This window comes from Panthera leo, chromosome E3 (assembly GCF_018350215.1).
Source record: "Panthera leo isolate Ple1 chromosome E3, P.leo_Ple1_pat1.1, whole genome shotgun sequence".
Taxonomy (NCBI): domain Eukaryota; kingdom Metazoa; phylum Chordata; class Mammalia; order Carnivora; family Felidae; genus Panthera; species Panthera leo.
The window spans coordinates 3,805,084-3,818,458 of NC_056694.1; the positions used below are offsets into that span (position 1 = coordinate 3,805,084).

Below are 13,375 nucleotides of genomic sequence, written 5' to 3' on the forward strand. Positions count from 1 at the left end.
GGGATGGATGGACAGACGGACAGAGGGATGGATGGATGGGATGGATGGATGGGATGGATGGATGGATGAAGGTGTAGGTGGATAAGTATGTGAGTAGAGAGATAGGCACGTAGCTTGGTAGAAACATAAAGAGGTAAGTGGATAAATAGAAGTCTGGATGGATGGAAGGATTGATGGCAGAAATTTGTTTTCCTTTCCTCCTTCCAAGATGAACACCAGAACACTTTCAAGTAAATCATGCTTTGCTGAAGCTCGGTGGCCTGGCTAATACAGCACTGGCATCCAGGAGATGCCTGTCGCAGTCCTTTATCAAAGTGGCAAATGCTTGGGTTTCTAGGGTTTGGACAGGCGGTGGGGCACAGTGGAAAGAGGACAGCCTTTGGACGCAATTCAGATCAGACTCGGCGAACACTCCAAATGCAGGCGCTGTTACGACCCAGTGATTCCAACAACGGTCTCCAAGCAACTGGGAGAGAGCTCCTCTGTCAGAGCCCCATCCTGCCCCCTCTATCTTACGTGCAGTCACGGGGCCGTCCGTGGAACTGGTCACGTGTGAGGTACCCGCCTGCTGGGGGGCTGCTAGGAGACCAGCCCACACTCACAGCACACAAGGGAGTGTGTTCCACACTGTAAGGTACCATTCGCCCCCTGCTCTTCTCAGATGGGGTGGAGCCAGGCCTGGGGGTCTCCTCATCTCCTGCCTACGCCTCTGCTTTGGTTTACACCCTCCTTCATCACCTACCTAGCACACAACAGAGTTTATAATTAAGATTGGGAGTTCGGGGGTCAGACGTTCCAGATTCAATCCCGGCACCACTCCCCTCTAGCCACGAGTCCATGTGCAAGCTGCTAAAGCTGTCCTCGGTTTTCTCATCTGAGCAATGGGGTTAACCCCAGCACCCCCCACAGAGGATAATAAAAGGATGAAACGGGCTAATCTGCGCACAGCACTCAGCATCTGTAGGCGCGTGACCGACATGAATGATTCTGTTACTGTGAATCCTCACCATGGATGAGGCACGCCCTATTGCTGGCCCCATTTCATAGCTGGGGAAACTGAGGCCCAGAAAAAGCAAATCCCCAAATGCCTAAGGCATGACAGCTAGATAAAGACAGGGCCGGTATTTCTGCCCAGGATCACCTGAGCTCTAGGAGAGTAACGGCGCCTGCCTCACAGAGGACGACTCGTGCCGCGTGAGCTCCCTGCACACGGTAGGCACTCAGTACAAGCTGATCCCTGTCTGCCTCCCGCAGCACCCCCAGAACAGGTGCCGTGACGTGCTGAAGTGAGGCAAGAAGGCTTGCTTTCAAACGTCAGGCCTCCCCACTCCACACCCATTCCCCCCCAAAACCAGGAAACCAGCGTTGGCGAGGACGAGAAGTTGGCGGCAACGTAAATGGTGCAGCCGCCGCGGAACACCAGATGGAGGCTCCCCCGGAAACTACACGAAGAACTACCATCCGATCCAGGCGCTCCGCCTCCGGGACAAGAATTGCACCCGCACACCCACAGCAGCACGGTCCACACGCGGCCACAGGTGGAAGCGAAGTGTCCGTCACAGATGGACGGATGACAAAAGGTGGTCCGGCCACACAATGGGAGGATATTATTCAGCCCTAAAAAGGAAGGAAACTATGACACCTGCTACCATGTGGACGGACTTTGAGGACGTTACGCTCAATGAAACAAGCCAGATACAAAAGGGCAAATAACGCAGGATTCCACGTATAGGAAGGAGATCCCCAGGGTCACCAACTCCATGGAGACAGAGAGAAGGTGGTGGTATCCGGGGCTGGGGGAGGGGACGGCGTGAACGGGGACAGCGTCTCTGTTCGAGACAACGGAAGTCAGCCTGGAGACAGGCGGTGGTGACAGCAATGTGAATATGCTTAATGCCGCTGAAGCATACACTTGAGAATGGTTAACACTGGGCGCCTGGGCGGCTCAGTCGGTTAAGCGTCCGACTTCAGCTCAGGTCATGATCTCATAGTTCGTGAGTTCGAGCCCCACCATCAGGCTCCGTGCTGATAGCTCGGAGCCCGGAGCCTGCTTTGGATTCTGTGTGTCCCTCACCCACTCATGCTTGCTCATGTGCTCTCTCTCTCTCTCTGTCTCTCTCTCCTTCAAAAATAAACATTTTTTAAAAAGTGGTTAAAACGGTAAGTTTTATGTCTGTATTTTACAAAAAACAAAAAACAAAAAACAAAAAAAACGAGGCCACTGGCACATCTAGGTACATAGGAAGACTTACTATCATGCCAGCAGGGAAGGGACAGGAGTTGGGTCTGGGCTGTGCCATCGTCACCCCCTCCCCGAAACCCTGGGCCACTGGGGACACAGCCGTATCACCACCTGGCAGGTCGGAGGAAGGAGCCAGAGCAAATGTTGCTGCGTGTGAGAATAACCGGGGGAGACGGAGAAAATGCCGATGCCCAGGCCTCATCCCCAACAATTACAAAGGGACTGCCAGGCGAGGGACCCAAGCATTGGAATTTTTGAAAACTTCCCAGGGGATTAGCAGCAGGCCGGAGGAAGAGCCTCATGGAGAAGGGACCGCACCAGGTGCCACACATGGATGCCACAGGGACCCAGGACCACAAAACAGACACCCGGCTCAGCACAGACAGCAAACAGGCTTCAGCCCCCACACCAAGTCCATGGGCTCGTGCTGGCTGCCTGGAGCGTCGTATCTCGAAGGCCCCTGAGCGTGAGTCTATGCGTGGCAGGAAGGGGGGCGGCGATGAACTGGCGGTGTCAGCCACAGGCACTGGGCAGGCCAGAGGCAGCCATCCCTGGCTTAAAAGTTACCCAACGAGGGGCGCCTGGGCGGCTCAGTGGGTTAAGCATCTGACTCTCGGTTTCGGCTCAGGTCATGATCTCACGGTTTCATGAGTTCGAGCCCCGTGTCTGGCTCTTTGCTGGCAGTGCAAAGCCTGCCTGGGATTCTCCCTCTCCCTCTTTCTCTGCCCCTCCCCTGCTCGTGCTGTCTCTGTCTCTCTCAAGATAAATAAATAAGCTTACAAAAATTAAAAAGTTTGTGAACATTTAGAAGCAAAACAAAATATAGGTGACATTAAGTGGTACCCACAAATTAAAAAAAAAAAAAAAAGGTACCCAATGCTTTCACTTCCCTCCTCTTCTCTGAACCTTGCTGCAAAGTGAGCGGGGCGGGGGTTATGACTGTCATTTTATACAGGGATTCACAGAAGTTAAGCCACAAGCTAGGAAGTGGCACAGCTGAGATATGACCCCAGACCTTCTGATTCCTGGTTTATTCTTTCCACTGCACTCACTTTCCCTTTCATCCCTGTCTGTGGTTCTGATGGGAAAGGCTCTGCTAGCAATCTTTTACACTATAGTGTAATGTATCTGGGCATCCTCTCCAGGATGGAGAATCTGGAGGCAAAGAAGGGAAGGGACAGAGCCCTCTCGCAGCTCATGAAATCACTGCCTCATTGGCCAGTGGTCAGAGCAGCCCCGGCCGCAAGTGGCCCGTGATCCCCAATCCCCCTGAACCCCAAATTAGTCAGTCCCTCCCATCTTAGAAAGCCTAACACCAAGACTCTCAGGTCTCATGGGTCAGGGAAAACCTCCGGCAGACCCAGAGCACAAGAGCCCGTGTCAAACTGAGAATAAAAAAAAAAAGAACAGGGGCGCCTTGGGTGGCTCAGTCAGTTGAGCGTCCAACTCTTGATTTCAGCTCAGGTCATGGTCCCAGGGTCATGGGATCCAGCCCTGCCTCGGGCTCCACGCCATTTGTGGAGCCTGCTTAAGATTCTCTATCTTCCTCTGCCCCTCTCCCCTGCTTTTGATCCCTCTCTCTCTCTCTCTCTCTCTCTCTCAAACTAAAAAAAAGAAGAGCCTGTGTTCCAGGGGAACCTGCTTCTTTTGTTTCCTATCCCTGACTCAAACCCTGCAATTTCTCCTCACCCCACGAACGCTCTCCTCGTGGCCCACAGTCATCATGGCTGTGGGCCTTCCACATACCTTTTCTTCGGCTTAAAAATCCCTTTCCCTCTTCCCCAGCTGGAGAACTCCTATTCAGCCTTCAAAGCCCAGGTGAAAAGGCCCCTCTGAAGAGCTTTGCTTGATCCTCACAGTTCCATGCAGACTGCAGAGCCAAAGCCTTCTCTCACCTCCAGGCCAACGCACGAGCGGTTGCTTACGTGGACCGCCTTCCGTCTTTCTCTTCCTGGAGCAGTCCTAGGCAGGGAGAGTTTGGACTCCCACAACTGCCTGCGGAGCCCCTATCACAGGGCACGCAACACGTATTTGGGTGTTTCTGGGTCCGTCTTGTCCCCCAGACTGCACGCTGGCCCCAATTCGTCTTTGTCTTCTCGGTACCAATGCAGAGCCAGGCGTGCGACAGGTAATGCCTGACAAATAACTGATTAACCCGTCATCTCACGGCGTTTATGAAGTCGTTCAGACTTGAGATAATAAGTTTGGAACCGTCCCAGCCTTTTAAGATCTTACAAACATTCTGGAGCAGACAGTCTCCTGAGACGTGAGTCAATCCAGCCAGGATAAGGGGCTTGCCCAAGGTCACCCAAGAGGCAGGGCCAGTGAGCTGACCTGGAAAAGCAGAAGGTACGAAAGGGGGGCACCAGAGGAGAGACTGCGGACAAGGGCGGGACGCGCCATTGTTTTCTTTAGATTTCTGCAGCGTTTCACTGACTGCAACGGTCATTTGCTACGTTAGTCAATCTTAAAACTCTAACCAATGTCCATGTTTGAACTTGAGACCAGGCGTTCTCAAACCTGCCGCATTGGAGTTGGGAGAGGGAGGGGGGCTGGTCCCAACAGGAGCGCTGGAAACTACCCAAATGCCCATCCAGCGCAGGATGGGAATACACCACGAAAGAGCCACGCCTCCTAACACCACACTGGCCAGACACAAGCACAGAAACCGGGATGCATCTCAGACACGGCGCCGAACGACGGGACGCGCTCTCTGGCTCTATTTATATCAACTTCAAGAATCAGCAATGGGAGTCTTTGATGATAAAATCCAGGACAGGGGGCACCCTTGGGACTGGGAGACAGCGACTAGAAGGGGTATTTAGGAGGTTTCTGGTAACTGGCAATGTTTAGCATCTTGATCAGGGTGCTGGTTCCCCAGTTTTTGAGCTGAAATCGAAAGGCAGGCTCTCCTGTACATTAGACTTGAGTAAAAGGCTAACAAACAGAGCAGCCATGCTCCTAAGGGCTGGGTCTGAGTGGGGTCTGCAAAGGTATGCTTTGGGGGGGGGGGGGTGGGGGGACGTCTGGATGGCTCAGTTGGTGGAGCATGTAACTCTCGATCTCAGGGGTTGTGGGTTCAAGCCCCACGTCGGGTGTAGACATTACTTCAAAATAAAATCTTTAAGGGGCACCTGGGTGGCTCAGTCAGTAAGCGTCTGACTTCGGCTCAGGTCATGATCTCAAGGTCCGTGAGTTCGAGCCCCGCATCGGACTCTGTGCTGACAGCTGGGAGGCTGGAGCCTGCTTCGGATTCTAGGTCAACGCCTCCCTCTCTGCCCCTCACCTGCTCACGCTCTGCCCCCCCCCCAAAAATAAATAAACATAAATTAACTAATTAATTAAAATCTTTAAAAAGAACTTTTAAAAGGGTATGCTTTCTACATCACACCTGCCCTGGGGTCTACAGGCAGCAGGTGCAACACGGCTGCCCCAGGCAGGGTCTAAAGTGGCTGACCTGCCGGGTGCACACCACCTCGGCCCCCAACACATCCCAGTTGCTCGCCTCCCCTCCCGCCCCCTCCCCTTCACGCTGGAGGGGCCAGGCCCAGCCTTCTCGAGCCTGGACCCAGGGCGGTAGCCCCCAGAGAGAAGTGCTCCTCTTCCAAATAAGCCCAGACCCAGGACAACGATAGCGGCCGCCCTTCCCCGACTGGGCCGTGCCTGGCAGTGGCGGCCCTGGGTCCCCAGGACAGAGGACTAAAGAGATTTGTCCTGGCTTCCACACAAAGGGAGTCTGTCTGTCTGTCCCGCAGAGGCCAGCACAGCCCAGGCAGGGCCAAGCTGGCCCCGGGCCCTGAGAGCCTCCCCCTCCTCCAGCTTGGCCCCAGGATACTTCTTTGTGTCCATTCATGAATTCAGGCTCCTCCCGGGTGCAGACAGCATCTTGGCTCAGGCTTTGGGAAGCAGTTTTTGGGCTGGTGCCACTCCACGATGGTCTGGAGATCAAAATCCCAGCAGGGAGAGGGCCAGAAACAGGAAGGGGAAACTGACGAAGGGGTGGGAAGGACGGAGATTGGACCCTGTGCCAGGTCCGAGGAAGTCTGGAGGGAAGATGGGCCACGGCCTCGCTTCACGTGGCATTCCATGTGGACGGTGCCCCCCGGGAGGTGTGCATCTGGTAGCGCGGGCCGGGCAGACCTGGGCAGACCCCAGCCCCCCGTTCTGCACCCTCCCTGTGGCTCCCCGGGGAACCTCCTCCCCTCTGAGGTAATGAGAATCCCCATCTCTAAAGCAGTGACCACCCTGCCCCCTCCCTCACCGAAGCTACTGGAAGACCACCGGCGAGAGACCTTCTGAACCAGAAATCCTGGGGGGCGGGGGGCCAGCACCTCAGCAACCCTTGCAACGGGGGGGGGGTGGGGGGGGTGGGGGGGGAGCAAGCCCACCCCCACCCAAGTTAAGGCTCTGAGAGTTAACGCTCATGGCAATCAGCCTCTGCCAGGACACGGCGAGCTGCGGAATCAGCCAGGCCCCTGGGCCCGGCAGGGAGAGCCCAACACGCGCTCCACACTGTCTCCCAAGCAGAACCAGCTTGCCTCTTTCTAAAGCTCATTTATTGACTTTTGAGAGAGAGCGAAAGAGCCGGCGGGGAAGGGGCAGAGAGAGTAGGGAACAGAGGATCTGAAGTGGGCTCTGAGCTGTCAGCACAGAGGCCGATGCGGGGCCTGAACTCATGAACCATGAGATCACGACCTGAGCTGAAGTCGGACGCTCAACCGACTGAGCCACCCAGGCGCCCCCAGCTCGCCTCTTAACACACCCTTTGGTGGCTGCGTGCCCTTCCCTGTGCTCATTCCCCACCACTTGCCCTTGGGTCCTTGTCTCGGGGTCTGCTTCTGGGGAAACCCAAACTAAGGCAGATTATCTCCAAGTACGAGCTGGCCTCCGAAGACAGAAGCCACAAGGCCCCTGGGCAAGCAAGCGGCACGATTCTGAATGCCTCTATCCCATCTGGGCACGGTGCTGACATCAAAGGCTTCTTCGTACAGCACTGCACGGTTTGCAAGGCTCATTCACACTCCCGGGCCACTCAGGGCTGCAGTTCGCTGAGCCTGGGACCCACATCTGCTCCGTTCGCCAAAGCTCTCCCTGGCGCAGGCCCTGAAATGAATCTGAAGTCACTCCCCGGCTCCCCTCCAAAGCCCTCGGAAGCTTGCGGGCTGACTAGCCCATTTTTCAGATGGGGAAATGAGGCACCTAAAGGTAGCCAGCTGAGTACAGCCAGCCCCTGACTCAGGGATGCTGGGGCACAGGGCTTCCTCGGGGACCACCGCTCTTGGGATCCGCCGCTAAAATGAATGGCCCACAGCCCCCTGCCCCAGACAAGACCACCCCAGGCACTGGGGTCTGTCATCCTCCCAGCCACCTCTAGAAGGACAGGCCACCGCCCATGCGCCCTGGCCTCCCTGCCACATCCCCATCTCTGCTGTTTTACCCTCCCCGATGTCATGACGGGATCACAATTCCAGAACCTTTCCAGGGAGCTCACGGAAAACCTCCTCCTCACGGCGACGGCGCAGAGAGCACTCCTCCCAAATCCCACACCTTTTCAGAGGCATGTCCCAAACCGGAATCCACTGGGAGGAATTTGTGAAGAAAATCAGCTAATATCTCCCCTGCCCCCGGGAGCCCTTGGCCCCTGACACAGAGGCCGGGGGGCTCTGACACAGGATGAGGGGCCACCCTCACAGCCCACGTCCTGCCAGGCTGTGCGCCACCACAAGTGGCCCACCCCTTCCCCGGGAACAGTGTCCTCCAGGCTCGTTGCTATTCCCTGGCCGTGCAACACGGCAGAGGCCTTGAACGACCATCCCTCCCAACACAGCGCCACGTGCCCTGGCAAAGCCCAGCCCCGCCAACGGCCAAGGGTCTAGAGTACATCCCGAGACAGGTAGAGCCACAGAAACTCCACAGCAGAGGGCTACTGAAGCCAGATTTGGGCCCAACTCCGTCCCCTACAACCAGGATTGCGGCACCCAATCCTGTGCAAAGTGGCTGCCTGCTGGGAGATCTATACCTCGCTGGGGCAAAACGCACACGCATGTGCACACACACACGCACGCACACACTGAACACGCCATCCCAAGGGTTCACAGAGCCCGAAACATCGTCCACACATCCTAAGAATGTCTACACAGACTCATCCACTCCTTCCCCGCGAGGCCTTTCTTGGAAAGAAATGAACCCCGGCTTTATATGTCGGATAATAACAAAGATCCCACCACTTTGGTGCGCTAAGTGCAGGGAAGTTTGGGGGCGGGGGTCTCTCTTCTTCACTAAGAGGGAATTCTGAAAACCCAAGACTTGATGAAATCATTCATTCCGACATCAGTAACCAACAGACGCTAAGAGCGTTGATGACAGGTTGCCGAGCAACCGGCTACTATAAAAGGAGCCCAGAGTCCCAAGGTCCATCTCCGCATCACCGGAAACAGGACCTCCGTGCCCCCTGGAGAGATGCAACGAGAAGTTGCTGGCCTTTCTTGCCTGGAACGTGGGTCCTGAATCGAATCCGGCCTCTACAGCTGTGCTATCTAATATGGCAACCGACAGCTACATGTGGTCCAGTAAACGCGCTTTCTCTCAAATAAAACAAACCCGGGGGCGCCTGGGTGGCTCAGTCGGTTAAGCATCCGACTTCCTCTCAGGTCATGATCTCACGATTTGCGAGTTCCAGCCCCGCATCAGGCTCCTTGCTCTCAGCACAGAGCCCACTTTGGATCTTCTGTTCCCCCCTCTCTCTGTCCCTCCCCCACTCCCGCTCACGCTCTCTCTCTCAAAAATACATAAAACATTTAAAAAAAATTTTTTTTAAACTAAATAGAACTTACAATTCAAGTGCTCAATAGCACTAGGACTTACTGCCGATGCTGATGGGTGGGCTGGGGGTCTAGTGGTTAGGGAAGAAAGTCCTCGCCAGGCAGAGATGCGCACTGAAGTCGTATCACCCATACCACCGAGGGATTTGTCCTCAAATACTTTAGGACAGAGAAAAAGCAGAGATGAAGCAAATTTGGCAAAACGTTAATAATCGTTGAGTTGAAGCTAGGGGGTGGCTGGGGTTCATTACGCTATTCTCTCTACTTTTCTAAGAGAAAGTTTTCATAGTATGAGGACTGGAATACGCACATGCGCTCAAAACACTCCCTCCCCACACATGCTAACTGATTACCAAAACAAATAATACTTTTACAGAGAGAAAAGCAGGAAGACACCCACGTGAGCAAGCGATCACGGAAGACATCACACCGAAGGACAGACTGACACGTGTTGTTGGTTACGAGGAGCCTAAAAAAAGCAGCACCGCTTCTACCAAAACGGGGCAGGGGCGGGGGGGCCCCCGGGCGGCTCACTAGGCTAAGCGTCCGACTTCAGCTCCGGTCATGATCTCGCGGTTCGTGAGTTCGAGCCCCACATCGGGCTCTGTGCTGGCAGCTCAGAGTCTGGAGATGCTTCGGATTCCGTGTCTCCCTCCCTCTCTGCCCCTCCCCTGCTCGCTCTCTGTCTCTGTTTCTCTCAAAAATAAACAAACATCAAAAATACTAAAAAAAAAAAAAAAAAAAAAGGAAAGAAAGAAAGAAAGAAAGAGAGAAAACACAGAGCCTCAATCTAACTGTGAGACCCCAAACTGAGCCCAGGGACCCCACACGAAGCAGCCTACAGAACTGGCCTGGACACCTCAAAGACACCGATGCCTGATAGAAAAAGACAAGAGATGAATTCTGGACTCGAGGAGGCTAAGGAAACTACGCGGTGCCCCCCAAAGCGGATCCTGGCAGCTGGGGCAGTGAGGGGGCAGTTGGTAAAATCTGCACTGTGAGATAATAGTGCCTCAACACTAAAGTCCCTTTTTCTTGTCTTGCCTCTCACATTTAATCAACGACCCGCTTCTGTTACCGTTTTCAGCTCGACTTTATTTTTTTAATATTTTTTAAAATTGTGGTGAAATACTCTCAACACAGAATTCACTGTTTCAACCACTTTTCGATGTCCAGTTCTAGGGCACTGAGCACATTCACACGGCTGTGCAACCGTGACCGCTGTAGTCTCCAGAACTTTCCATCTTCCCACACTGAGACTCTGTCCCCATTACACACTGACCCCCACCCGCCCCAGCCCCTGGCTCCACTGTCTGCTCTTTGTCTCTGAGTCTGACAACTCTGGGGACCCCACAGAAGCGGAATCACACATTCGTCCTTTTGTCCATCGGCTATAAGCATACTGTCCTCATACGGTTCGTGCACAGTGCAGCACGTATCAGCGTCCCCTTCCTTTTACATCTTTTTTCTTTTTTGGGGGGGAGGGGCGGAGAGGGAGGGAGAACCCTGAGCAGGCTCCACACCATCAGTGCAGAGCCTGACACGGAGCTCGAACTCACAAACCACGAGATGGTGACCCAAGCGAAAATCGAGAGTTGAATGCTTAACCGACTGAGCCACCCAGGCGCCCCCTTCCTTTTTAAGGCTCAGTCTCTGTTCTTAAATGTCATTCCATAAGAAAGTACTTGGTGCCACACACACACACACTGAAGGCTTTGGGGTAAAGGGACATATTGACAAGTAATTGACCAATCGATTGACAGTGGCCAATCCCACTGCCAGGAGATGAACAGGCAGACCCCACCTGCTGCAGCTCCCCAGCCCCTGAGGGCCCCAGGAACCCCCCCCCCCCAATTGCTGCTGTGGTATCTGGATGGCAACCACCCTACTGGAAACGAAACCTTGCTACTTAGCCTAAAAGCCTCAGCGGCACCCCGGAGCCCATGGGACAAAGGCCAGCTGCTGGGCGCGCCAGGGGAGTTGGGGGCCTGACCCCACATCCTCCCCTCCAGAGGGTCTGAGTCCAGCCTCAGACTCTTCCCTGCCTTCCTGTGCTTCCCCTGCAGCCCTCTCCGGTGACCTTCCTGCTTCCAGCCTCTGCAGAACTCCCGTTCACCCTGAACGACCCACCCCAAAGCCGCAAGGTCTCCGAGGCTTCTGTCCCATCCAGCATCTACCCCCCTCAATCACGTACAAAATGTAAATCACTTTCGTTTTTGGCCACACATTCCCCCTCTCATTCCATTGGGCTCACGTGGAGCCACACCCTTCCACCCCCCCGCCATGCCCGACTCCCAAACTCCATGCTCCAAAAGATCCAGACTGGCATAGCCCTTCCCCTGACCCCGGTGACAGGTTCAAGGGTATGCATGCAATCCAAGTCAGGGCACAGAGACTCGATTCCAGGACAGTGGTGATCCTGCCAGGAAAGAGAAACTCCCTTGGGGCGCCTGGGTGGCTCAGTCGGTTAAGCGGCCGACTTCGGCTCAGGTCATGATCTCGCGGTCCATGAGTTCGAGCCCCGCGTCGGGCTCTGTGCTGACAGCTCAGAGCCTGGAGCCTGTTTCGGATTCTGTGTCTCCCTCTCTCTGACCCTCCCCCGTTCATGCTCTGTCTCTCTCTGTCTCAAAAATAAATAAACGTTAAAAAAAAAAAAAAATTAAAAAAAAAAAAAAAGAAACTCCCTGTCCACAAGGGCTGTGAGCAGTCCAGATGTGCAGCCAGCAGAAGAAACAAAGCCCGAAGACAAAGAGAGACAGCATGGGACTCCTTTGAGACCCTGGATCCAGCTGTACCTGAACTCAGACACTCCTGGACTTTTCAGTTCTGAACACTAACAAGTTTATTTTCTCTGGTTTTCCCTTCCTTCTCCTCCTTTTCCCTCCTTTCCTTCTTGTCCTCATCCTCTTTGTTAAAGTTTATTTATTTATTTTGAGAGAGAGAGCATGAGCAGGGGAGCGACAGACAGAGAGCGGGAGAGAGAATCCCAAGCAGACTGTGTGCTGTCAGCACGGAGCCCGACTTGGGGCTCAATCCCACGAACCGTGAGATCCTGACTTGAGCTGAAATCAAGAGTTAGATGCTTAACCGACTGAGCCACCCAGGCGCCCCTACGTAAATACTTTTTAAGTTTTACACTTGTCAATCTTCATTTGTATTTTGCCTTCCAAATTTAAGAGAATTTCGGATATCCTAAAATACAAATAATTTAAGGTAGTTTTTTACATCTCGCTTAATTTACCTTTGCGGGATATTTTTTAAATTATATTTTGCGTTTTCATCCTTTAGACTAGTGCTCTCTGAGAGAAATTTCCACAGTGACAGAAATGCTGTAGGTCTGTGTTGTCCAATATGGTGGCCACTGGCCACCTGGGGCTCCTGAGCCCTTAAATGTGGCCTCTGCAACTGGGGGACTAGCTTTTTAATTTTACTTAATTTTAATGAATTTAGACTTGAATTTAAATAGCCACAGGTGGTTAGTGCTACACTGGACTGCACAACTTTAGATGATCACTGTGAAGAGAATGCAATTTCCGTGAAAACCTTGAAAATAACATAATTAATGATTTTGCTGCAGCGAAGACAAAAATAAATCGTATGAAATCTATAAACTACTAAGTTATGCATGCCTTTATTTTATTTGCTCACCCAGGCATCGCCGGCCTGGCCACAAAGGCCGCGGCACATGTAAAAATAACTAAACTCAACTTCCTTACTTGACAGTGGCCAGTCTTCATTCATATGACGGCCACCATTCTACAGAGTGTTCAACCCGTGTCATCGTAGAAGCGTATTTGCCGAGGAGGACGGAACCCGTTTCGTTGAAAAGCTTGTTAGCTAGATTTTTAACTTTAAACGTTCAGACATATGGTGTGTGGGCTTCCACTGGGACACTTGGTCCGTCCCCACAGATGCTTGGGGCAGGCCTGTCCATGAATGAATGAAGGAGGCGGTGTCTTCTGAGAGCCCTGCCAGGCTGTGCAACGGCACGTGCAGCGGGGAGGACTCCGGATTCTAGCCTCTGGGTCCAGCAGGGACTGGAAAATCACCTGACTTTGAGGATTATTATCCCCATCGCTGCACGGGAGGCAGAAAAGCCAAGGACAGTCCAGGTGTGGACCTCACTGTGGGCTCCGTGACGGAGGGCAAACCAAACAGGGACGGAATATGGTACCTCGGGGGCACCCGGATGGCTCGGTCGGTTGAGCGTCTTGACTCTTGAGTTCGGCTCAGGTCACGATCTCACGGTTCGTGGGTTCAAGCCCCGCGTTGGGCTCTGTGCTGAGAGCTCGGAGCCTGCTTGGGATTCTCT

General features: G+C 53.7%; 1 protein-coding gene across 7 annotated transcripts in view; it reads right to left on the minus strand.

Moving 5' to 3' along the window:
- The window catches only part of MMD2 (monocyte to macrophage differentiation associated 2), a 45,171-nt gene that overhangs the window by 26,133 nt on the left and 5,663 nt on the right, over positions 1–13,375 (minus strand). Inside the window, exon 1 of one of the 7 annotated variants that reach the window (XM_042921084.1) lies at positions 9,107–9,272. The exons of 5 other annotated variants lie outside the window; for them this stretch is intronic. The gene's annotated coding sequence lies outside the window, so the exon portion shown is untranslated. Of the gene's footprint in view, positions 1–9,075; positions 9,273–13,375 lie in introns of those variants that run through there. One more of the 7 variants, XM_042921083.1, reaches the window with a different exon arrangement.